Source organism: Seriola aureovittata, chromosome 8 (genome assembly GCF_021018895.1).
Source record: "Seriola aureovittata isolate HTS-2021-v1 ecotype China chromosome 8, ASM2101889v1, whole genome shotgun sequence".
Lineage (NCBI taxonomy): Eukaryota > Metazoa > Chordata > Actinopteri > Carangiformes > Carangidae > Seriola > Seriola aureovittata.
This window is the reverse complement of record NC_079371.1, coordinates 10,032,648-10,060,091: the sequence shown is the minus strand read 5'-3', so window position 1 is coordinate 10,060,091 and position 27,444 is coordinate 10,032,648. Positions and strand designations below refer to the sequence as shown.

Here is a 27,444-nt window from a genome sequence, read left to right as displayed (position 1 = left end):
TGTTCGGATATATAGTCTATACACGCGCGCACACACACACACACACACACACACACACACACACAACACACACACACATATATAAGCACACGCTTTAAAGCTCAGCCTTCCAGCACTACTGATGTTTTGGAATTTTCCGTCAGAACACCCTTTGCCTCTCTCGACGAGAAGAACTAAGATGCAACCTGCGCACCCTCTGAGGCTCGGTGCATGCTCAATCAGCAACATGATATGGCCCATGGCTCTGTGCTGAGGTCACTGCTGGAGTCTTGAAGCCTCATCATGCATGAGGTAGCAACACAGCGTTGCCCTGCTAATGTGCCAGGCTAGCCATGCTGCTTCTACAGCTACTATTCAGCTGCATAGACCGAGCTCCACCCTGAGGAAACTGGACTCTACCTCAAAACTCTGTTCTGGGCATTGAAATGGAAAGTGTAGAAAATTTTGCAGCGCTGCCACTGAAATTATAAGCAGTTCGGCTGTCAAATATTGTGATTTAACAGAGAATCTTGGTCATGCTATGAAATGCAGACACTGTTTCTGATCTGAGGAGCAATCCACTGTAATCAAGATGACTTTACTTTTGTGCAACCCCCGGATGGAGGCAAGGTCTCTTGAGTGGCCCTGGCATCACAATTCATTAGCGAAACTGGCCTTTAAAGTTTAATCTACCGTGCAGTCGTTCTTAATTTTGAGCCGCATCCCGCCTTCCCCTTCACATTGGCTCGCACACGTTTCCACAGCATGTTAATCAATAATAAAAGTAGTCAGGGAAGTCAGACGTACCTCCCTTCAAAATCTCTCTAATGGTGCTTTGCTTGACAACATCAGACAGGGCTGCCTGCATTCCAGTCTTCATTCACCTTAGAAAATACCACCCTAAGCCTCATCTGTCATGTATTGGCTGCAGCCTAACATTTCACTTTGTTTGGCAGACATTGATTTTTACCTCCAAGGTGTTGTCAAGGAGGCATCCAACTCATACATACCTCCTCTGCTGTCTCTCTGGAGGCTGCTTTGGAAGGAATTGCAGGAACACACACATACACACACGAAGGAAAGATCACAGAAATGACTACATTTGAAGGTAGCCTAAAATATTGCCAAATCTGTGGAATAAGGACACTGGTGGGGATGAAATGTGTGAATGAGAAGCTGGGGCTTATCGAAGCAACATTTCTCAGTCCCTATTCTTGTGGCGTATTTATGTACTGTAATAAGCTGGGAAGCATGTGATCCAGATTCAAATATATACTGTAAACACACACAGAGATGCAAGCTTGATAGGATGAGGATCACCGTATCAAAGCATATCAGATGCACAAGTGTGGACCTATTGTGGTTTTTACTGGTGCGGCCCATGCTTGTGCTCTCTGCCAAAACACTCTCAGGACACAAGACATCAAAACAGGTGGTAAATAGAACGACTTGAATCCACTTCAGCGGATTTATCCAATCCTCCATCCATATGTTAGGGGTGTTTTCCTCCACAGCAAGTCAGATAACGACAATTTATCAACTACTGTATTACCACAACCTCCACCCCACCCTTTAGACACAGACACACACACACACACACACACACACACGCACACGCGCGCACACACACACACACACACACACATATATAAGCACACGCTTTAAAGCTCAGCCTTCCAGCACTACTGATGTTTTGGAATTTTCCGTCAGAACACCCTTTGCCTCTCTCGACGAGAAGAACTAAGATGCAACCTGCGCACCCTCTGAGGCTCGGTGCATGCTCAATCAGCAACATGATATGGCCCATGGCTCTGTGCTGAGGTCACTGCTGGAGTCTTGAAGCCTCATCATGCATGAGGTAGCAACACAGCGTTGCCCTGCTAATGTGCCAGGCTAGCCATGCTGCTTCTACAGCTACTATTCAGCTGCATAGACCGAGCTCCACCCTGAGGAAACTGGACTCTACCTCAAAACTCTGTTCTGGGCATTGAAATGGAAAGTATAGAAAATTTTGCAGCGCTGCCACTGAAATTATAAGCAGTTCGGCTGTCAAATATTGTGATTTAACAGAGAATCTTGGTCATGCTATGAAATGCAGACACTGTTTCTGATCTGAGGAGCAATCCACTGTAATCAAGATGACTTTACTTTTGTGCAACCCCCGGATGGAGGCAAGGTCTCTTGAGTGGCCCTGGCATCACAATTCATTAGCGAAACTGGCCTTTAAAGTTTAATCTACCGTGCAGTCGTTCTTAATTTTGAGCCGCATCCCGCCTTCCCCTTCACATTGGCTCGCACACGTTTCCACAGCATGTTAATCAATAATAAAAGTAGTCAGGGAAGTCAGACGTACCTCCCTTCAAAATCTCTCTAATGGTGCTTTGCTTGACAACATCAGACAGGGCTGCCTGCATTCCAGTCTTCATTCACCTTAGAAAATACCACCCTAAGCCTCATCTGTCATGTATTGGCTGCAGCCTAACATTTCACTTTGTTTGGCAGACATTGATTTTTACCTCCAAGGTGTTGTCAAGGAGGCATCCAACTCATACATACCTCCTCTGCTGTCTCTCTGGAGGCTGCTTTGGAAGGAATTGCAGGAACACACACATACACACACGAAGGAAAGATCACAGAAATGACTACATTTGAAGGTAGCCTAAAATATTGCCAAATCTGTGGAATAAGGACACTGGTGGGGATGAAATGTGTGAATGAGAAGCTGGGGCTTATCGAAGCAACATTTCTCAGTCCCTATTCTTGTGGCGTATTTATGTACTGTAATAAGCTGGGAAGCATGTGATCCAGATTCAAATATATACTGTAAACACACACAGAGATGCAAGCTTGATAGGATGAGGATCACCGTATCAAAGCATATCAGATGCACAAGTGTGGACCTATTGTGGTTTTTACTGGTGCGGCCCATGCTTGTGCTCTCTGCCAAAACACTCTCAGGACACAAGACATCAAAACAGGTGGTAAATAGAACGACTTGAATCCACTTCAGCGGAATTATCCAATCCTCCATCCATATGTTAGGGGTGTTTTCCTCCACAGCAAGTCAGATAACGACAATTTATCAACTACTGTATTACCACAACCTCCACCCCACCCTTTAGACACAGACACACACACACACACACACACACACACACACACACACACACACACACACACACACACACACACGCACACACACACGCACACACGCACACACGCACACACACACGCACTTGCAGCCGAGTTGAGCAACACTTTATATTCATTAAGTGTCAGAATTTTATAACAAATAGCTGGCTTAAAAGAGCAACAGTATATCTTGTTTAAGAAATATCTGGCACCGAAGAGAAATGATCCATGAGGTAGTCTTGAAAGTAACATCCTTTCACAGTTTGATAACAATATAAACAGCAACACCAATTATAAAAAAGTTATAATAGCAAGGAACAGTTGTAAGGCTAAATTTTAATTGTGGAGAAACCATATAAGAATCCTAACAAACTGTACTACTGCAGCATTTTTTTAATAAGAGTAAACATCTACAGCCATGCTAGGGTTTCTGATGTTAACCATGTTCACCATTTTAGTTTAGCACATTAGTATGCTAACCATGTGCAACTGAGGCTGATGGCGATGTCATTACTTTGAATTACTTTGAATGTTTGGTCAAATATTGGACAAATTGAAATTAGAATCGTGACCTGATGATAAAAAGAAGTTTTCAAGAAGTATCTTGACCATCATAGATGAAGGTCTCCATACTCCAGAACAGACAAACAAACTTTATAGTTTACAGTAATGACATCAATTTTCCGTAAGAAGACTGCAGAAACACATCTCTTGCAAAAAAAAATAAAAAATCAGAGATTCTCCTTTCTTTTAGTGCTACAGTGATTTGCTGCACTGAAAAAGCCTTCCCTCTTTTCTCTCCAGGTTCAATCTTGGCTCCATTTTGATATTTTGTTGAAAAAATAAGCCCTAATGATGACACAGTGTCAGCATCTCTTTTTTTTTTTTTCAAAATGGGCTCCACAGAAGGAGACAGAGAAAGAAAGAGACAGGCGAGGTTTGGCTGTGAATCTCTCAGCCTGCTTGCTTCTCGCTAAGAGAGAGCATCATAAACCTGCTGTGTTTCTAAAAGCGCGTGATAAATATCCTGATTATTTATGAAAATGAAAGAGACTGGGGAGAACAACTTTATCATGCAGAAGCACAGCAGACGGATAACAGTTTCCTACAGTTGACTGGCTTGTATATTAGAATTTCTCTCCAACAAGGTCAAAAGTTCAGTTTCTGCAACAGCTAAATCTTTGCACTGCGCAAGACGCTGGATCGTTACATGCCTACTTATTGTGACTCACTCTGGATGATCATCAACTAAATGTTTGATATGCAAAATGTATTTTTACTGCAGCTAATAGCATAAGTAGCAAAAACTATCATTTAGACTAATGGTTGCAAATGCAATCATTGCTATTTAATGGCTTTGATGAGTATATGTATAGTATACTAACAAACATGATGAGGAAACTTTTGTCTCCATAATGGATCTGAATCTCCACTGCAACTTTAGAATATGCATTTGGTATTAAATTGATTTTTTTTTTCTTTTTAACCATCAACTGTACAGACATAGTTACATAAATTTACACATATAATTAGCTTAGGTAAATGTGTGTCTGTGTCACATGATGATATTCGAGTGAGCAAATGAGTGTTAACATGGCGAGAGCAACAGAATAGCAGCAAAGAGGTAGTGTCGACAGCATCCATTATGCTTCTTTGTGCACATTCCCCATTTAGCCTCTTCATATGACTCCACAGGGCTGTGCATATCTGCAGTTTTGTTGCTGTACTTGTAAACTATGCAATTTGTGTTTCATGCCACAGCAGGCATCAATTAGCACCTCTCTCACGCCTCCACATCTGAAATGCATCAAATTTGGTTCTGTGCTGCTCAGAACATGACGTGAATTTGTCATGACTCGACTGAAAGGGAGGAAATGTTCAACACTGGGGAGCTTGCTTACAGCTCACCTTGGGCTTTTAAATCAAGAATAAATACTAGGTGTATTGTGCTTCTTGATTACAGACTGAAATGGTATTCATTACTGTTGCTGGATTATCTGCAGAAGGTACAGTGTGATGGAAAGAAATAAAAAGATACTTTGTCCAGGATGCACCTGGATTTTTTTAAATCACACAACACCTGTGTAAAGCAAATCCTTATTCGCACAATTTTCATAATATTGAAATGGATGAATTATACCTAAACCTCTGCATTTTGTAAAACACATTGACAAAGGATAATGAAATTTGTTGAAATCACAAATGCCCCAGATACAACTGCACAAAGGTCAACATTTCAGAGTTTCAAACCTTTTGACTGAATGAGGGGAAATTGCGCTGAAAATCTTTAAGCATTCTCATCACTGCTTAGGCTGAAAGTTAAACCCCATATTATATCAGGGAAGTCTGTCTTCACCAGTAATGATACTGTAGGTGAACTGCCCATTACTTTTTACTTAGAAAATCACACAAAGAGCAGATTTATCCAATAAAAATCAAAAGACTTTCAAATCACTGGACATCCTATGGAAACATTAGCCTTAGATGAAAATTAGAAAAATTATAGTTCAGTGTTTAAAAGGACTTTGTATTGTGACGTGGTCATTGTGTCAAAGCAGGAGGTGGTGTGGTGGTTGGGGTGTACAAGGTGATTGATTTGGACAATGGACACCAGGATTTATGTCCTGTCTCCTAGAAACTGTCAACGTCTAGAAGACTTTGTGTCAGACTTTAGCCTTTTAAAAGTAAATTCAGAGTTTTCAGTCTCACACTAAGATTTTGTAAAGACTGGGATGTTGCAGGTTCACCATTTGCAAGACTACATTCTGTTGAGATTATTTCCCATCATTCCCATCATGCAAAAAATTTTTTTTTCCAGACCTTTTTTGCACCTCCTGGAGGAGCTCCATGCTCACCATCACCATGGTTTGCAGCTTCCTGTTTGGTGCTGGAGAAAGTGTCACTGAATGTCACTATTTGCATGAGACAACACTTAAAAACTTCCAATAATATTAAACATGTTTGATTTTATCTGAACGTCAAGACTGACTTACGACAGCTGAGATGATCACCTTATACCAAACGATTGAGATGACAGGAGCGCGCCACAACTCTAGTAAAACTCATGATTTTATTACAACATTAGAAATTTGTCTGTGACAGTGAAATCGCTTGAAAAGTTGTTTGGTGGAAGGTCGGCATAAGTAGTATCAGTTGTTGTAAGCTTCATAGGGGCTGAATGTTGTTTGTGAATGCACTGACAAGCAACCTACTTTGTTGTTTAGGTATTGGCTAAGGAATTTTTGGCATCAGTCTTAATGTTAAAAAAAGGAATGTGTTTTGCTGTCACATCTTTTTGTTGAAACAGCAGCTTGATACTGTCATCAAATAGTGTTGGTCTGTCTCTCAGCAGCGCACGCTGCAGAACATGCATAACCGTGAGACGCCTCTGCAGTAGAGGACCCTGATCGTCCTACAGATTGGATATAATCATGTTTGCTTCGCCCCAATTAGATAAGGGAGGGGTGCCATCAACACACAAGCTTTCTCATGCCTCCTTTGATGGTACCCGTGTTTTTCCTCCTGCTCACCAAATGGCTGTAGTAGGAGGCAAAGGATGGTCCGCATTCACACCCGGCTGAGTCATTTCACACTGGAATACATCCATCAAAATTAAGATCATAAAAAGCCAAGACCAGACTGACAATGGAAACTGAGAAGTGAAATCTGAGAGAAAGGCGGCAGCGGGCAGCATATGGCTTAGCAAAACCATAAGCTGTCAGTTTATAAAAGGCAGCAGCTGGTTGAGTTTCCTGGCTAGGATTAATATTGTATGACTACACTGTATATTCTTTACTCTTGACCAGATTAAAACGACGCAAGGGTGTATTGATACAGCAGCAAACCCACAGTTGGCACCACAGTCTGGAGTCACACTTGTTCCCAGTATCATTTTTCAGCCATAATGCACAATGGACTCTCACTATTTGCATAACCTTTCCCTGTGTGTATTGATAACACCTTTTCTCTCCGCCTCTGGAATTTCCACTTCAGTATATGCCACTGGATCATGACATGACACTCAATCATACAGTCCGTGCTTGAATAATTTGATGAACCTGAAGCAATGCTGCAGTTAAGTCAGGCCCACAAACACTGATGATAAAAAAATCTGGACCAACACGCAGCGCACACAGCCAAAAGATATGCTTCACACACAACCTGCAATGCTGGATACAATGTGACACCACAGCTAATCACAGAGCAATATCCTTTCTCCCTGCCTGCACTAAAGTTATATCTGATCTGATGTCTAACATTGAATTATGATAATTGACCACATAAAACAATTATTGAACACAAGTGACATATGCTCTGCTTGCTTTAAAACCTCAACATGTTCTTGACGCTGTGCAAATAACAAGAGACAATGAATTTTGACCTCATCCTGATGTTTGTTCAAGGCACTGTCAATAATGTAATCCCTATGATTTAGTTCTGCCACATTCAGATGAAGGCCACTTTGTCTCCTACATATTCATAGGCAACAATATTGACTAAATGTCTTGTCTGGCTAAGTATACAATGGAAAGTGTGAAACTAGAGGATCAGATACTGTGAACATAAGCAGAAGAGAAATGCATACAGGAGATTCTGGGATTAGCTCTGAAAGCTAATATGCTAACGCAGTCTCTTCAGTCAGGTCTGGACACCGACTGACACCGAGGACTTACTGTAGCAGACGTCTGGCATGAGTAAGGAGTTAGCAGGGCTTTGAAGTATCCCATGTCGTCAATGGCCAGCGGTCAAAAACAACACTCTCCAAACTTCACGCTGTAAATCATACCTGGAGCGGGCTAACCTGTGGCTACTCTGCAGTGGAGGTCAATAAATACGGCAAGACACATTCACTGAGAGTCTTTGTGTTCCTAGAGTGACAATAGAATCTCATTGTCAGGTGTTTAGTCAGATAAGGTCGCACACCCACAGGGATTAGCGTCTGCTTTTCATCAGTGTAATGCCTTAAAAGCAGGTTTAGCAAACGTGCGGTGGATCAACCAATTTAAATGCTAAACCTCCTTCTCTCTCTCTCTCAGAAGATTGAGGCCAGGGGCTAAATACACAGATAAACAAATCAACCTAGCTGTAAGGACTTGGAGCGAGGGAAAACAAATGAATGACCCTCACACCTTTATTTGTACAGGGAGTGCTGGGGAAACGGTGATATAGCTTGCAAAGTGTTAAGGTGAGAGGCTGATTCCCTTGTTTGGCGCAAGAATACTTCTAGTGTGAAGTTGCTCGGTTAACAAGAGCCATCCTGAGGCATCACATTCAACGCTAAATATTATGGGGTGTAAGGATTCTCCAAATGCACGATTCGTGTGGCCATCTTCCGGTATCTCGACACCAGATCGCGGCTGGTTTTGGTCTCGTTTTCAGAATCGTCACACCTAAATATGCAAACGGGGCTTCAGGAGTTTGTGTTAACAGCAGGAGGAGGTGATTCAGACACGTCATTGGTTTTGTTTTAACATAACACAGTTGTAGCCACTTGTACAGTAACAACGTGTACCGCCACTGCTCATATGCTACCCACAGGAGTAGTTGAATTAGAAGCTGGCTGGATCATGCTGGGAAGTGACATTACTCTTTGAGAGCAGCATAATGATCACTATCAATCTCTTCATTGTCGAGTCACATTAGTGAAATATCAGGGAGGAGTACTGGAAAGGGGAAGGAGACCGCCGAGAGACATCCTCTACCATGGCGGCCTGGCAGTGCATTAATCACAGTGGCGGGACCCTCACTGCGTCCAGGCTGAAAACTGTCAGGGTAAATACTTGAGCCAATAGATTTGCTACTGCTACGTCGGGAGAAAAATTCTTTGCTTGTGTCCCACCACATTGGCAAAGAGTGCCAAGCTTTCTCTCTCTACAACACATAACAGTCACAGCGTTCTCATTTCACATTCACATTTTTCTCTTAGGCCGTTTCAAAACGTTGCTGCTGATATCTTCAGTCATCTTTTTGAACAAATATGGAGCCGGCCAAGAAGACAAAACTGTCATTATTTCATATTCAGCCAGGCTCAACAAAGATTTCCTGCTGCAAATATTCAACTCAGTCATTCTGAATGTAATAACAAGGAGAAAAAATGCTTCATTTAAAAAAAATAATACCACATCTGACATGCACCATGAAACAGCTGGAAGAACGCTTTATGACTTTGAAAGCCTCTATGAAGAGCAATCCCTGAGAACTAGCAACAACTTCATCCATTAAGTCCATCAATCTGTGTTTGCTCCATCACGTTCAATTAGTGCGACTGTCTCAGCAGTCTTTGGCAAAGAGCTGCTACAAGTGGCAAAATTTTTGGAAGTGAAACTTTTTTTTTTTCAGTCTTGTCGTCTAGTATAGCAGCACACATGTCATAGTCAAGTGGTTTATGAAATCACCCGTTCCCCTACTCCGCTACTGCCATCTAAATAATGAATACTCTGCCACTTGCAGTAATCCACCAGCAGCCATCCCCAGAAATAGAACAAAGTCAGACAGAGCACTCATTCTCTCCCCTTCACTTTTCAAAACAAATAATGCAGATTCCTGAAAAAAAAAAAAAAAACCCCACTCAAACTGCTGCCACTCCAATCATACTGCGCATTAATGATGTGCTGCACTCACATTTGTAAACAAAAAAAAACATTTATGAACTGTCGAGTTATTGCGGCGATTTGGCATTCTTGGCCACATCTAGGTCGTGACTTCAAAGTTTTGCTTAGTATCCATTTGAAGGCAACATCAAAGCGTTGGTAAGCCGCGATTTCAAAAGGCATCAAGAGCTAACCAGAAAGGTACAGTAACTGCGAAGGGCACCTTTGGGCTTCCTATGATGGATGATAAGAAGGAGAAAAGACAGAAGGTGAGAGAGAGAGAGAGATGTGGGGGAGAGAGAGGTAGGAGAGATGGGCACAAAGAGAAATTACGGGGGAGAGAGGTGAGCTTATATTAAAGGTATCCTTAATTAGATGGAATGTTTGCCCTCTTCCACAAACTCCTTTATGTGGTGCCAGGGAAGAAAAAGACCAAAGCTGATGAGACTGGGGAGAACTATCTGCCTAAGTGGCCTTTTATTAAGGGATAAAAAGCTCCTTTTTGCCTCTGTTCCCATCCACTGCCCCTGATTATGGAAAAAGTGAAGGCGAATGAAAGGAGGGGCCGAGGATTTCGACGTGTCCTATTGTATGCATATGTGATGACAGGCCTGGCATTTGGCAGATGCAACCTATGAAATGCGTTTTGAGATCTCAGCCAATTACAACAGGGGAAAAAATAAGGGAAAATGCACACACTTTAAAATACTATGAGAAATATTAATAGTTTATCTGTAAAACATCAACAACATTTTGTCTAGCCTGAAGATTCCTGACAAAATGATACTGAACACAACATCGCCTTGTTGTAATCAAACTTGTGGCAGATGTTTTACCCTCATAGGAAAAAGTGTGTCAGACAGCATGAAAAGTAATTACTTTCCTGTGTTGAAATAGTTTTCTCCAATTTTGTGACTGCAGCCAAACCATCATTATAATCTCAGCAATGCCAACTTTGCAGAATGTTTATCTGAACCCGTATTAAATGTCAATTAAATTAGACATGAGGTGAACCTGCAAACAACAATGATCATCTAAAAAGGTATTACAGTTATGTACTTTCATCTGAAGATGTGTCAAACTTTGGCGCTTGCAGCAGTGTTGATTGATCAAGTGCCACGCTAATGAAAGCATTGAGACTGAGGGAGATTAGATAGCTGCTAAGCTTTGACCCTGGACGCCAAAACAGCAAGGGCTGGGGACTGCTATCATAAAGAAGCTAAATGGCTTATTTCACCTCCAGCTCTGGTAGCCACCCACTGGCATCACTGTTTGGATAATGATACCCGTAAATGTCCGCAGTAAACAGCTGAGGAACAGGGGCTCTGGCCCTTCCCTATCACCATTACATGAGACAGGGATGATCATTACCCTGTGAATTCTGGTCACTAAAGAGAACCACAAACGCTACAGTTATGTGTTGCAAATTAAATTTAAACACCGACATAGCTGGTCAAAAACTCACCCCAACATACAACATCTTAAGACACCTTTATTTATTTATTTTATCTTTCTATCTGGAGTTTTAAGCAAGATTTTTGTGTCGCATGGTTGTTTTAATAATGTCACCACACTGCCAATTATGCAACACTGAATATTGAGACACAGAATATAAAAACCAAAAAACAGTATATATATAGTATATATAAAAGCATTCAGAGCCCTGCAGATCGTACCCTACTGTCAGTTTAAATTACATATTTTATAGTCAAATTATAATCTCAATTTTGGCCATTATGATTTATTTTAAAGACAGTGACGAGTTTGCGCTGGTCTGCAAAATATGACAGGTGACAAGTGACATTCAACACTAATACATAATCTCACAGCATGTGAGGGTTAAGGATACAAAGTCCTTGCTTCCCAAACTGAGCGTATCAGACCACTTGGGACAGATTTTCAATAAATGAGCATTTCTTTACAAATAGAACCTGGGTATATCCGAATGTGTAGTTTGAGCCGACTAACATTGGGCAGTACTGGAATGCAGCATTTATCCAAGTATTGTACTTACTTTAATCACTTGAGTATTTCCAGTTTATACAACTTTACTGTCTGTTTTTACTCCACTACATCAATCCGACAGCTCTAGTTACTAGCTCGGCTACTATACAAATTAAGATATTTACATACAAAGCACAATGTATTTATTCCAACAAACACAGCTAAAACCTAATGTACATCTGTAGGCCCTACATATGATCATTGTATAAATACATGATGTACTGTTATATATTATATTACCCTGCAATATAGGCCTACAAAAGATGGACAAACTTCACCTCAATCAACCACAACTGTAAAATACTGCGTATTTATTACTGAGTTGTTAGTCACCAATATAATATATCAGATTCATGAGGGTTATTTTCTGCATTGTGTGCTTTTGCTTTTGATACTTTGCAAATAATCCTCGCATTCTGGTTTTTCTACTTTCTTGTGTGTAAAGAATGAGACAATAGTGAAAATAAAAATAAATGTGATACTATTCTTTTAACAGTCAGTCAGTATCATAAAATCCTACCCTGACTGTGGCATATAAACAGCTCCTGCATCACTGTTACTTTTCAAATCAGTTCGATCATCTGTATACTAGTAAATCCATCTGCCAGCATATTTATTTTTTTAGTTCATTTTGCTGTTTCCAAATTGGTTTTGAGCTGCGAGCTGCAAGCAGCCGCACTCTGTGTGCTTCTACCTCCGAGGTGACACACAGAGGGAGACCAGCCTTCAGCCTGAATTTAGTTGTGTGTTTGACAAGGTGAACAGAAGCCATCGAACAGCAAAGTCTAGCATTTGTTTAAAGGACAATGGACCAAAGGACCATGTCAGTACTGTTATACTATGACAACACTTCACTGCTCTTATTATACGAAAAGAGGATACATTCATGTACATGATATAATCCTAAATAATATATTAATTTTCTAATTTCAGGTTTTCATTGTAATTATGTTTCATATTTTAATTAACTTTTCCCAACAGACACCGGCTGATGCTTTCAGGTGTGCTGATTTCTCCTCCATATTATTTGACTCAGGTCTTGATTAAAAACAAGGGTTCAGTGTCTCCCGGATGACATCACTCTGTGGACAATTTCACACTCACATGCTTTGCAAAAACCTTATTAAGATTATTTCAGATGTGGATATGAGGATGATCACAATCAAGTCACCTTTGTCTGCTGAGGAAACAGGTACTGGCACTTTTCCTGCCTTTCAATCATTAAGGCAATCATCTATCTGTTAATCTCCTGTGCGTATGAGACCGCAGAATGTACAGCTTGTACTGCATGTACATAAAACGTTTATATTCATGTAGCTTTCGGGATATACGTATTCATATATGTATGATCCATGTATCCATCAATTTATCTGTATGTATTAGTGACAGGATTTTTAATGTAATCCTGAAACTTTTGTTGCGTCACAGCTTTTTAATTGAAATAAATATGTAAAAATCAAGATGTCTTGAGTCTTGTTTCATCATGTTTGCCTTGAGGGCACTTTGTCACAATCACTGTGTAGAAAATAAAATGACAAGTGAACTGATGGGATTTCAGGGAATGAAAATAAATTTTAAAAAGTAGTTTGAGTGCCTTTTTTCTGATGTTTGTTATTGAGAGCTAAAGCTGCTGATGCGGTTCATAACCGGATATGAGTTGAACAGAACATATATTCAGAGGTCCGCAAGGAGAGATTGAGCTCTGCCCAATAAACGGATACAAGCGGTCCTCATTCAGACATTGCATAAATTAAACAACAGTTCATCCTTTCATTGCATGAATTATGAAACACTCGATCCAGAAACCACATCATAATGCACAAAAGCCTTTGTTGGTTAAGGCCCTCGCTGGCCCTGAAGACCTGACGTGTTTGCCAGTAAAGCTTACAGGAGAATAACGCTGGCAGAGCTGCCTGGTGAAACATTAGATAAGAAAATTAAAACAAAAATTGCTCAGATCTCACCGTTAATGCGAATGCCGAGCAGCTTTAGTCCATTGAGAAAACCATGAATCAAAAGCGAGCCCGTACAAAGTATTGATAGTCCATCAGCCCATTATGATTTATGATTCTGAAGTCATTATTGCTGTTCTGATTGCACATCTACTGAACGCCTCCATTAAAACTTTACCTCTCCTCCAGTATACACCACTCACCATGTATGGAGGTGCACTCGCCTCTTCCTCCAGGGACACAAACCCACTTTTTCAATGTAATTACCACTGACACATATAAAGATGGCTGGATCACAATATACCCAACTGCTCAGCAGCATGCCCACCCCCTCAATTACACCTACACACCACTACACAGACAAACACAGCCAAAGCTCAGCTATAGCAAAAAACCAACGCCAACATGAGACCGCAGCTTTGAAATCACACAACTGAAAGGTATTAAAATGAACAAATACAGGTACAACATAGTTAATATTTTCCCATTCATTTAGCCGGCTAAAAATATACCTGCCTTGCTCCAAGACTCACCTCGTGGCCTGGAGAATAACTCATCATGATGCCTAATACGATGCAACTCCCACAGACGAGAGGCTTATTGCATTTACCTGCTCATATTTACCTGTCGCCTGTAAATGTATGTGGGAATGCCACTGCATGACCCTTTGCAGCACTCAGACTTATTCCTCTGTTGATGCATCTGCTCTGCTTACATTGGCCACCAGTCACTACACACCAATTACTCTTTGTCTTTGTAGCTATTGGTCTGCTAAGCACTTCAATCCATCTCTGTCTCCGAGGCCATTACGTCAACCCGAAATGATTAATCAACGGCAAGTCAACACCCAAAAGCAACACCTAGGGTACCCTGTTTGCATACATTACCCATAATACTTCATGGATGTCATGTTAAATATTGAACGTGTGAGGAATTCTTAAATAAAAAAGCAGCAGCAGTTTATTTTGGAGCATGAGCCAAGAGATACCAGTATAATGTCCAATTGCTGTGATGCAGTTTAGAAAGCTTAAGGCAATATACTCTAACATTTTATTTCATACAATATTAAAATCCCTTCTCTCCTTTTGTTCCACATAATCAAGCAGTGCTACTGATAATGTGAGAGAAACTATAATCATCATACCTTGTGTGTTCATGTGAAAACAGCAATGGATTTCACCACAAAACACCTCATTAAAAATGTTTTTAGGTGACTGTAAATCAGCTTGACCCTGAGAAAGTCCAAAATGTGCTTCCAGTTACTCCTGAATGTAGATATTTCCAAGCCTGTGGACACAGATTTTGGGCAAGCGCAAGATGCTGTATTATCAATTTACACGTGTTAGTCTGCAGTACCATTCTAAACACAACACACACCGCCCCCTCATAAGAAGAAGAAGAAGATCCACAAGGGGATTGAGAGGAATACAATAGACTGAAGATTTCTGCAGTAACAATAAGGCCCAGTCTGACAGAAGAGCTGCCGGTACACAGCCCCTGTAATGCATTAAACATTATTTCGCCACATCCAAGTTGTTGACAGATGCAGATGTTCAACTACTGATTTGTCAGCACAGATGTCCAGCATGAAAACGACACTAGTAAAATACAGTGAGATCAGACACAGATTCGTATTTGGGTTCATTTTCCAGGCTTATTATAAAAAGGATTACAAAGAAGTTGGTGTGTTACCTTAAAGAAATGCTTGTAGCAATTCCCCACTGAGGCTTGACTGTATCAAGGTCCACTTCTCAGGCTGCGATGCTGCTTTGTATTGGATTTACAAATGCTCCGGATCTCCTCCTCTTTCCACGGCTGCTACACGAGCCACACACTGCACGAGAACACTATCGCACTGACACATGGATGGCACTCAAGCGATGTCAAAAGGGTTAAAACCTAGTGGACCGGAAAGTCACACCAGCATCGTTCTACTTGCCAGCTACCGCTGCAGCACTCTCCACCGGCTCTTCACCTCCTCCTCTTTTTTCTTTCCTTTTTTTTTTTTTTTTAACTCAACCTATCTCATGGGCTTCTCCCCCCCCTCCTTGTGTGAGATGGTAGACGAAAGCGCCGGGCGATTTGCACCACTCTATCATGGATCGTGTTACACTGTCTGGCTGTAGCGGCGGTCACAGATGATAGGCTGAGGAGCTTTGCGTGTGTGTTTACCCCTCAAAAGAAGTAGCGGGAGAAGAGAAGAGAGGAGGGAGGGAAGGAGGGAGGGAGGGAGAGGTAGGCTGCCTCCTTTAAAACACAAAAATCTGGAATGGTATCCACGAAAGATTATCGAGCTAGATGACAGGCTTACACACAAAACCTTGATGTGAATTCATGAGACTGTCGCTGAGTTACTGCATCCAGACCTTAAAGTGCTACTTTTAAATGGCTCTCCTTCAGTTTGATAACATTTGATTAATCACATTCAGGCGGTTTATCTTTGTTTTGCTGACATACATAGCGAACATCCTTTGTCCGTCTTATTCATTCAATATTTCATGATAATTTAAGCTCATTAAAACATAGAGCCGTGTAAATGATAGAAGAAATATAGAAAAATTGTCACATTTCAATTCATGAACTGAATTGGATATTTACCATCAAAAATACTCCGATCACATGTTCTGATGTTTCGATCACAGCAGTTAATCAGTAATGCCACACCGTCTCCGTCAATGTGAGGATGAGAACCAGAGCTATCCCATCTTTGTTTTGATCTTATCTTGTTGGTTAGGTTGTCAGTGTTGTTTGTGTATTTTTGACAGCCTTTTAAAGAGGAGGCAAAATATTTAACTGTTCATAGAGACATACTTTCACAACCGGTTGGATCTAATCAAAAGAAAATTGTTTATTTCACAAAGTCCTTGGTGAGCTAAAATGGCCACATCCTCATTAGCTTCTCAGAAGAAATTTGGTATTTTTTTGTAATGTAGCCTAAATGAAGAGGCATAAAAATACTAGTCAACAGTTTGACTGTGTCCCTCTCATAGATGCTGCTATATCTTATCATTTGCTAAGCACTTTTATAAAACACAACAGCTATCAGGGAAATGTTTGGGTTCCATAGTTTCCTTGATTTTGATTGCATTATATTGTCTCTACCAAATACCATAAATGTATACACAGATTAATTAATAGAATGTCAGCTATTGGTGTGATTATTCCTTTTTCTTTTTTTTTGTCGAAACGAAAAAGGTATTTTCTTTTTTTTGTGAAAGCACATCTAGTTCTGCACATTTCATCAAACTCTGCCTTCTACTGGTGACTCATAAAACTGCCTTGACTATGTTGATCTAAAGCTTCTGATACAAGCAATTTTCTCAGTTTTATGCTACAGACATGGAAAAAGTAAACTTAAAGCATCACTTAAATTTCAACTCTAATAGAGATGTAACCCACAAGTTAAAAAAAAAAAAAGAAAAAGTATCTAGATAAGAATAAGAACTTGACTGAGCTTCCTTATCTTAAACTGGTACTCCAGTGATTTCATATTAAATTTCCATAAAGTTGGAGGTAGATTAATAAAATAATAATTGCAGCAGAGGCCGAGATATCCTGACTTCTAGTCCCTTATATGGGTCAAGCTCCAAAAACAATGGATGCTACAGTCTACAGTCTTTCATCAGACCCTCCCTTCTCTCTAAACCTCTAACCTCCAGTTCTTAACACAGGTTTTCTGTTACAGATGTGTAGTCTGCAGTCTAGATCAAGTATCGTCAGGGTCATCTTTTGCAAACAAAAACAGCCACAGATAGAGAATGTCAGTATACAATCGTACACAATCTTGAGTGCAACTTTAACTAGGGAAGAATTTGGATCAATGAGTTGTTGAATATCTTGGCTGATTGTGTCAGCAGATATCCTAGTGGGAAGATGAAACTGCCTGTTCTCTCAATTGAATCGCCAAATAATAGTGCCCTCTAACATCACTTGCAATTTGAGTCTAAAAAGACTTCTAATACCAATATATTGCCAAGTAAATTGATATCTATTCCACATTCTATATAAAGGTGAAGATAAAATGATTCGATCACATCCGTCACATAACTGTACATTAAAAAAAAATACTGTAGCTTATGAGAGAAATTATACTGGATTTAAAATTCTTCTATATAAACAACATTTGTTGGTCAAAAACTGTGAATTTGTATAATTTTTCTACTGCAAATAATTGCAGCTATCTCTGCCTATATTCTCTGCGAAGAACCTTGGGTTGCCTGTGGGTATGAAATGTGCTATATAAATAAATGCACCTTGCCTTGACAAAAATCAACTTGCATCTTTTCCCCTATATACCTACTGTATGCAATGTTTCTATCGACCTACCGACATCTACCTATCAGTTTATTAGTTCTGATTTTGGATTTATTTGGTTTTCAAATCTCTGAAAAAACACATGTAATAGGAAAAAATGCAAAAACAGTTGTTGACTTGAAAAAAAAAAGTATCCACTCTGTGAACTACTTCTTGTTTGATAAGGAAGTCTAATGAGTCATACAGTGCTGCAGTGCGTCATATCTTAATTCCAAATCAATTGGGCATTTCATTTTTATAATTTATCATGTATCATGTAATTTATCATGTCTGCAATACTCTGCTTTCATTAATGAGCAACAACTAAAACAGCAAAGGACTGATAAGACTCCTTTGAAGGTGGACATCAAAAGTGATGCCTCTGGGCTCGAGAACAAGGGAGTGCTTCTTTGACATTTTCCCACTGCAACCGCACATTGACTCAAAGAGCTTGGTCACGCCTGTAGGCTCAAGTGGGGAAATATGTTACAAGTTTGGACTGCGGTCCTTGTAATCCAGGAGTGCCCCAGTTCCGTTCAGCTTGAGTGAAATTCATGTGGCCCAAATTATTATATTCATCATCCATCCTGAAGAAACGGTATTCGAGACCTAGTGTAGGACAGGCTATTTTAAGATGGAAGCATTTCTACATTAGTCACTTTAGAACACCTTGGAGATGGTGTCGATTTCTATTCTTTTGGGAATAACGAACGGCCTCATTATAATTCCCACAGGGTGTTCCTTGGTGAGGTGGTAGAATTAAAACTAGAATCAGTCACATGGAAAAGTTAATGCTTCATCCACAATAACCTATTGCAAGATGAATGTTCATTTAGCAGATTTCAGTACTGTATTTTTAATGATAACCTACAACAGAGCCGAAATACAATACAATACAATGCAATACAATATTTGTACATGTTTTGCCATGTTGTTTGTAATGGACAGCAGGGCACAATGGGAATATAGTGTACAGGGTGAATGTGTACAGAGGGCTTGTTAGGAACACAGTAATTGGTGCTGGACGAGTAAGCAGTGGCAGCTGAGGAGGTAGTGGGCTTGGGTTTGGTCTGTTCAGGGAATAAATATCAATCTGCTGAAATACCTGTCTTTTGACAGTCACCCGTCTACATTTTCCATCCACTGTCAAAGCAGGATTACCCCAAAAGCCGCCCTGGATCCTGAACCACCTACAGCCAAGTAGCTCATTTTCACTACAGCATCATGTACAAACAAAGAGGGCGGGAGAAGCGGGGGAAAATGGTATCCGCATTGGCAAAGATGCTGCAGTAAATTTCACCCGAGTAAACAATATGGGAAACGGGCCAGGATCTTCTCCACATAATATGCTTAATTCTCCAGCTAAAAGGGGGAAAATGGACCCTTATTTTCACTAAAGAGCTGTTGCTAAATGACGGCTATTCAGCCCAGTTTCAATTTTGACATGCCAAAGCTGTCTGAGGTAGTCAGTTACTGGGGAGTGGGATGTGGGCGGGGGTGGTAGGTCTCTTTGCTCTCCTTGTGCTTCATGGTCTCAGTCCAGCTGGCCTTTAGAATATGGATTATGTGGTGCCGCGGCCAGGCTCTCACTCCATGGGGGGCTGGACTGGGTGCCCGGCTTCAGTGGACTCCCCACCGGGACCCCTGGGTGAGAGGACGCCGAGAGCCCCCTTGGTTCTCAAGGCTGGATCATTGAGAATGCAGCCGATGCTTCCCACACCAGCACCATACGTCAGTGTGTGAAAGAGAACTAGCAAAATAAAAAAAAGACAGTGAAAACAGGAATGGTGGGTGGGTCGGCGGGGGGGAATCAGGGTGTGTAGCGCCGAAGAAGAGGCAGAAGCTACAACCGTGATTGTGGCAGAACTGCGACACTGCATCACTGCCAATCACAATGCCTGCTCTGTCGGGGAAAAAGAAAGGGAGAAAAAATAGAAAAAGAACCTTGGGAGTGCAGCTGTGCAGCAGATTTACCTTTCAAAAAAGTCTGGGGCGATAATAAGTATCCAAATGACAGCTCTGTGCCACTGCATCCCCGACTAAAGTTAACCAGAGGTCCTAATGTCGAGTGCCAGCAGCAGACACAAAGGTCTGAACGGTGGGGAGCCAAGGCAGCTAGCACAGCATGGCTAAATAGGGCAGGTGATTTCCCATCTCCTCCACTGCCCTCAAGGCACAGCCAATCACTGCTGGGGAAAAGTGGCGCCCCAGCCTGCAAGCCAGGCAGCCAGTGAGTGGAAGGGCTAGAGAGGGAGCTGGAGTCTATCTGGGACCATGCATTATTCACATGCACCGCTACGGCACTAAGACCTCCACAAAGGAAAGGCCTCAGGTTCCATCAGTGCCGACTTGTTTCCAATCTATTATTGATGGCAACACTACACCCTATACTTTTCCCTGATTTACTGGATTCTATCATTGTTTCTATAATAAAGGCTATTTCCAGTAAAGTCAGAGCAAATGAGTGGAATATTTCCAAGCACGGTGCCAGTGGGCACTTCTTTCATTGGAATCTTTCAGAATTTGCTTTGATTACATAAATCACGATATGCACAATATTATTCTGTTACTGAAATGAACGATAGTGTGTAGACTGACTGCTTACACTAAGTGTGTCCTCACCCTAATACACCACAGCCACACCTGAAACCTTAGTGCAAAGCATCAATCATGTCAAAGGTAGGCTTTCATGCAAAATTAATTCCAGTGTGGAGACCTCCAGTTAGACATAAGTGAAATAAATGAGCTATCCAATTACCACATTATGATCACATGTAGCCAACGTAAAAAAAAAAAATTGCACTGACAAAATTTCCCCATCAGCAGCTCCCCAGTATGTAATGGTGGCTGTATGCTAATGCCTAAAACCATAAAGTTCTCAAAAAAAGGTTTATTATTTTAAGTCAGTGACTGATTCTGTGCCCACTTGCAGCGTGTTGTCATCCATTTTTGTTTTATGTTAGAAGGTTAGGGACACAGAGTGAACCTTCACAAAGACAAGGAGCTATCATTATTATAATTGCTTTTCGTGACATTATGATGTGAAATGTGCTCTCGTCTTGTAGTGTGAAATGGGCCAAGAACTTTTAAAGGAGTAATGTGATGTAGAGAGAGTAAGGCTGGTCATCAGATATGAAATGATACACTATCAGTATGTATATTTATAGCCTTGCATTGTGTCACAAAGCTAAATTATCCTTTACATTAAGATTTTTATCGGAATATGTTAAAAAGCTGCAGCTTTTGAACTCTGAGACGCTTGCTTTGCATTTCACGGCAATGTCCACATTATTACCATGCACACATCAAAGATTTCCCCTAAATCTCTGCAGGAAACACAATCAATCTGCTCAGTATGCGTGGCTAGGACAGTGGGCCATCTCTCCCTTTGAGGATGTCGACTCATTTGACCGATGTGCAGTCGATCCCCCAGATTGTGGCTAATCATCATTACCAGCTGCTTTAACAATGACTTTCCTTCAGTCCGCTCGGCTTCAAGAAGGACACAGGGGATCTGCCAGTTTTTCTTATGGTGGCTTAACACATGAGTCTGGATTTAAGGAATTAAGGCAGTCTTGGACACAACAAAATGTGCACTCTGATCACTCATCCAAGTCATCAACTATGGCCTGGCTCGCACTGTACAATCTGCCTCATGAATTACGCTAAATTCACCAATAGGTATTGCAATTTTGGGAAAGTGAGACAGAGCTGCGGTTTCACTTGAGGGAATTTCACTTTATACATGTGTAGCCTGAAAATAAATGATGACTGCTGCGCATTCCTAAAAGGAAATAAAGAAATATAAAACAATAGGAAGGAAATGAGGACAGTTGCATAGAAGGCAGTAGTTGGGGAATTCTCCAAAATGGACAGCGGATTATGAAAAATGACTTCTTCCTTACAGTGCTTAAAGGTTAGGTCTCTATTACACAGAGAGCAAAATGTCAGCAGTATCCCCTGAAAGACTGGACTGTGATATTAATGGAGAGTCCAGGGAATGGGCTTCCCCTGACTGAATTTCCCCTCTACCAGACACATTACTCATTTAGTTGTCAGCCAGCACCTGGTGCATGTAACGCTAACATCTACAAACTAAATGATGGAGAGAATATGGCCCACCCTGGTAGGCAGCCAGTGGTGAAATGAATGTTGTTCATGAAGTATAATACGGAGTAAAAGTACAGCTACTGGATAATCTAAGAGCTCTTCGCCTGCGCAACTGAAGTTGTCGCCAAGGACGTATTAGCATAATGTTCAATTTTCAAGCTAATATTGTACTTTCATTTGGCTCTTAGCTTGCCTCTGAGACTGTAAGGGTGTGGGAAACTCAGCACAGGGTCTGTACAGCACCACTTCCATCAGGGACAGTGGAGAGAGCTGATGCTTTTTATCTCACAATGTAAAAAAAGGAGGAACTGACTCATACCCAAAATAAACCGGTGTATAAAAGATTAAAGAAGACAATAAGTTATCCTTTGTTTGAATTGGTGTACATACCGTTTTCTTATTTAGCCCTGACTGTACACACCCTCATCAAATTCCTCAAAGCAATCATCGAAGAATTTTCCCATGTAATCTAACCATGCAACACCGCTTCAAACATAAATGACAAAGAACGTCGTGTTCTATGGAAATATGATAACCCCCGACAGGATGACAAGATGATTTAATATGTTTCAGAGCGACTCATCAGTCACGTAACCGCCACGTTATCTAAGATGCAAAATGGCTTCTGCGCGAGGCAGAATGTGGCGGTGGATTATTTGTGAGTAATATTCTTTCGCCGGGGTAAATATACTGTGTCATGCAGCAGAGGGTGGAAGAAAAATTCTCTCTCAAGCTGTTTTAATGAAGTCCCAAATGTCATCCTCATACTTCTTTCAGGAGCAAACTCAGAGAAAGTCCTCTAGAAGCCTGGCTGTCCCTCAGTGCGTCTTCAAGTGATCTGAAAACAAGCAGCCCCAGAGAAAGGCTGCCGAAAAAGGAAAACAACGACAACAAAAAACAAAAAACACAAACTACTCTATGGAAAGGGGTCAAAGGTCAGCAATAAACAGGTGGTTTGGGCCATTATGATTGGAGATGTTTGATGAATTGTTGAGGCATCGCTGAACTGAGCTTTCGATTAGGTTCAGCTAGGAATTTCTTTTGTCCTGGAAAACTAGTTAAGTAAAAAGAATAGTTTTGCAAACACTTTGCCGGAAAATTACTTTAATCATCACCATCTTATAATACATTTGAAATTACCCCTTACCACTCCATCTTTACAAAAAAGGCTAATAGAAAAAAAAAAAGAGATTTCACAGTAACACCATTATAGTGAAAAAATGTCAATGTAATTCAGTGTTTTTGGTAAATGTAGCAAAGAGCGTCAGAGGCTGAGTTTAAATCAGAGCCAACACATTTTTCTCTCAACAATAGTGAAGGAGCAGAAAAGGGAGGGGGGGCTGGAGGGTGGGCGGACATCCAATTACTGGCGGACTGTGTGTGTCATCTTGACACCACGTTTGGGTTTCTTCAACGATGTATTAAATATACCAGACGTAAAAGGCTGCACTGCAGTAATGATAGAAAGACTCAGGCTTGCTGTTGTAGCCATTATTGGGGGGAATCGGTGAGCAGTTTCACATAAACAACTCAGGACAGCGCCAATGTGTCTATTTTGACAACTTGTGTCATCATGCATTTATCCACTGTTTGCACTGTAATTTCAAGCAAGCAGAAACAATACACTAATGCAGAGTGATACTTCCTTTTTGTTCAAATGTGATTCCACTTGATTAAGCATTTTCCTGAGTGAAGTAACAATTTCTTAAACCAATGAGAGTAATCACCCATATTACAAGGTTAATTTTCCTACTCGCCGATGAAGTTTAAGTAGATTAGAAACAAATGACACTGACACTGCGTGGCTATCTAAATTGTCTTAAATCTGCTCCGGCAAAATCTTGCACGCAGGCAGCTCCAAGTGGCAGCAAATGTGAGATTCAACACCCAGAAATCATGTAATATGACATGAGCAAACCGTAGGCAGCAAGCTCATGTTTGTCCAGCTGGCCTGTCTGATCACTTTATACCATGTGATACCAACGAGATGAACGAGGCATCAGATCAAACTTTGGGGAGTCCTGCTCTTTCTGGATGGAGATTCAGTGAGTTTGTCGATAAGATAATAAAGTTTGTACAGAAAATGCACCAGCGACTCTTGTTTTCATTATTTAAATAAGAAGACAAATAAATGAATAAACATAACTGGCTATAGCTTCTCAAATGTGAATATTTTCTGTTTTTTATAAATCATCTATGAAACCAAACTGAGTAACTTTCGGTTTTTGACAAAAGAAGACATTTGAAGATGTCATCTTGAGCTTTGGGAATAGAGAGGGGGATTTTTAATTATTGTCTAACACTTTTTAGACCAAACTATTAATCAATTATTCCAGAAAATAATCAGGGAATTAGTCTATAGTGAAAATACGTTTTTTTTGTCTATTAATATTATGAAGTTATTTTGCCAGTAGGTTCTGACTGATCAATGTCTTTTGGTAGAGATCATTTTTCCATATAATGGTGATCCTGTTTTAACCATAGACGATAATGGGACAATAATGACTGGATGCACACCAGGTTTTATATTACAGTGTGCCACCCCTGCTGTACATTGTTTGATGTGAGCCAGTATGGGAGGGTTTGCCATTTGTTTTAATTATGCTTTTTTTTTTTTTTTTACATATTTATTATTTTTTATGTTGAAATCTGTGTTTTACTGCAAAATAAATTCAACCTTAGGCAGAGTACAGTTAAAGCTTAAAGAAAGTTGAACTGTAAAATTAATGTGAGAAATTCATAACCAACCGTAAAAATAACATTTGGGTTAATGGTTATTGTCATTTCAGGTGAGAAACGTCTTTGAGACCAAAAACGCAGCGACATATTACCTTTGACAACAGTCAGATTGGACATATGTTACAATGCTCTTTTGCTCTGTTCACTTTGTAAAGGCATTCTTCACACAATCATCCAGCCCGTTTTCCATGTATCGTGAATCTCTCTTTCCAAGCCGTCCAACCTTTAGAGCTGCCATGCAAAACTCTGCAGACAGCTCCTCCGGGTAATGTAGAAAAAGACAATAGGTGGAAACTGCTCTAACCTATTTGCCAAATGGTCTGTCATCTAATGCCCTGGTGCTGCTCTATTGTCTAATCCTACTGCTGAGGCCTCTAAAAGGATACATCGGCCTAATAAGATGAATGGGCTTTGACCCTGGAGCTGCTAAAAGCCAACCTGGCCAATTTATCTGAGTGACCTCTACTCTTGGCAGAGACAGCCCTCACCTCTCTTGGAAGCCTTTAGGCAGGATCAATACCACAGAGGCAAAACAATCCAAAACAAAAAGTGTCTGGAAGTTGGGATCCAACAGCTCATTGCCTTTTTACGACCCTGGATTATGTACTGAGTAGGAAAGATCACTTATTTCTTTTTGCAGTACACTCTCTTTATACAGTATTTATTATGCTCTGGAGATGATAAAGACCAAAGAACTGCAAGTAATCTCTAAAAGGTGGTTTATGGCTGAAACAACATGCATAATATGATTTGTGATTTAAAGTGAGTTTTACTTCACCTAAAAATGTTTACATTACAGTTGGCCTTCTAAAGCAGCTCTAATCCAATTGTGTATTCTCAAATCACAAATGGCTAATGTAAAGCAAGATGAGCAGAGTAAAAAAATATGTCAGCTCCATACTGATTCAGCAGTAATTTCATTATGCAAACCACAATCGTGGCTATTCCAGGGGCAGGATCGTAACATTGAGAAGTGCATTTTGAGGGAAAATAAGATTTTGTCAACTAAATTAAGGATTCTGTTTCATGTTCTGTTTGTTGGTGTTGGGTTGTGTTCAACCGAGATAAAAGGCCCGGCTCGTTTAGGTCAAGGCAGGATATGAAGAAGAGACCCTGAATGTGTTTTCTTTCTTTGAGCATGAATCAGTTTACATGGTATACAATATCAATCGTTGGCCTCAAATCTATATCTGCAAAGTGCTTAGGTTTGCATTGGTGATTAGATGAATTGAACTGAGAACAGTCTGTTACTTGAGCATCCCTTCATAGCCCGGATACCTAATGCCTTTCCTCTGCCTCTGAAGTGACCACAGTTTCAGGATGCTTTGCTCTGGGCCCTTGGCCAGAAAGCTTTATGTATTCTGATACCATTCATTTTTAATCAGGACCAGAATATCCTTCCAAAGCTCTTGCAAGCTGCCTTTGGCTATAAGACTTCAATTTTGTTATATTTTAATTGATTTGGCAGTTTCTCCTCGTTGTCGACGGTAAGTTGATTGCTAATATTGCTAATATACCAAGTGAGAACTGCTGCACCTCTCATTTAAAATTCTTTCTCTATTTCTGTATTTTCAGCTGCTCCTTTCTTGTTGCACAATTATGCAATTCCCCACTATAGCACCATAGTGTAGCGACTGAAAATATTGTGTGTGTTCAGCATATTTCACTCGGCTTCGCACTTCGACGTGCCCAACTCGTCTCCGCATGCAGGGGAAGGGTTTCTTCACATGACTGCTAGGGAGAAAGGACATGAGAGCTGGGAGGAGGAGGGGGAATCTTCTTCTGTGGTATAATGAGTTTGACAATGAAAGTGACACTGCGTCCTCCCTGGACCTTGCCGTGTGATCAATCATAACAATGGCTCACCATTTCCTCCTCTGGATACTGACCTTTCTCCCTTAAGGAAAGGAGGTGTGTGCAGGTGTTGGAGTGTGTGTGGGTGTGTGTGTGTGTGTGTGTTCCCCTAGATTTCATTGTGCCATCATCCTCTTTCCAATCAGCCCTTGAAGTCCTTCTATACAGCCATAAGAGTGTCCTTTAGCGGGGATCCTCCTCCCCCTGAAAAGCAAAAATGGCCTGAAAGAAAAACCCCACTTTAGGAAATACTGATCTATTTTATTCTGTTGTGCAAACTATTTTAAGCTCGGATAACACACTTAGAAATTTTGGGGGCAGTGACATAAGGCTTATATGTTTAAAATCCCATCACCTAAACAGCTTACAAGGTGATTTGATGGCGTTGCTCCAGTGAGGAGAACTGCCAAGATTTCATGCAAATATCAGCGAGTGAGATTATTTAAGGCCATATCTCTCATAGTTCAGTGCCCATAACTAAAGAGCGACAGAAACCGGAATGATGTGCGGAGAAAGCAGTGTGCATGAGGTGATACTATAGGGTGTTAGATGACCCCCCCTCCTGCCCTCGTCTCCTGGATGAGCCACGGGGACGTCTCATCGGCAGCCTACTTACTGTCCTTACAGTGGTTTGTGTGTGGTTTCTGCTAGACTACTTAAATAAAACATTAAAAAAGTAAATCTCAAAATACTGGTACAATCAAACTCATCTTAATTTGCCTCAGCCACAAATGTCCCCTGATGACAATAAGGTGTCTAGACGGAATTTTATAGCCATTTTTAATGCCACT

At 40.8% G+C, this 27,444-nt stretch overlaps 1 protein-coding gene across 5 annotated transcripts in view; it reads right to left on the bottom strand.

Moving 5' to 3' along the window:
- The window catches only part of si:dkey-237h12.3 (teneurin-3), a 179,167-nt gene that overhangs the window by 85,533 nt on the left and 66,190 nt on the right, over positions 1–27,444 (bottom strand). Inside the window, exon 1 of one of the 5 annotated variants that reach the window (XM_056382546.1) lies at positions 15,350–16,186. The exons of the other annotated variants lie outside the window; for them this stretch is intronic. The gene's annotated coding sequence lies outside the window, so the exon portion shown is untranslated. Of the gene's footprint in view, positions 1–15,349; positions 16,187–27,444 lie in introns of those variants that run through there. 5 annotated transcript variants of the gene reach the window in all.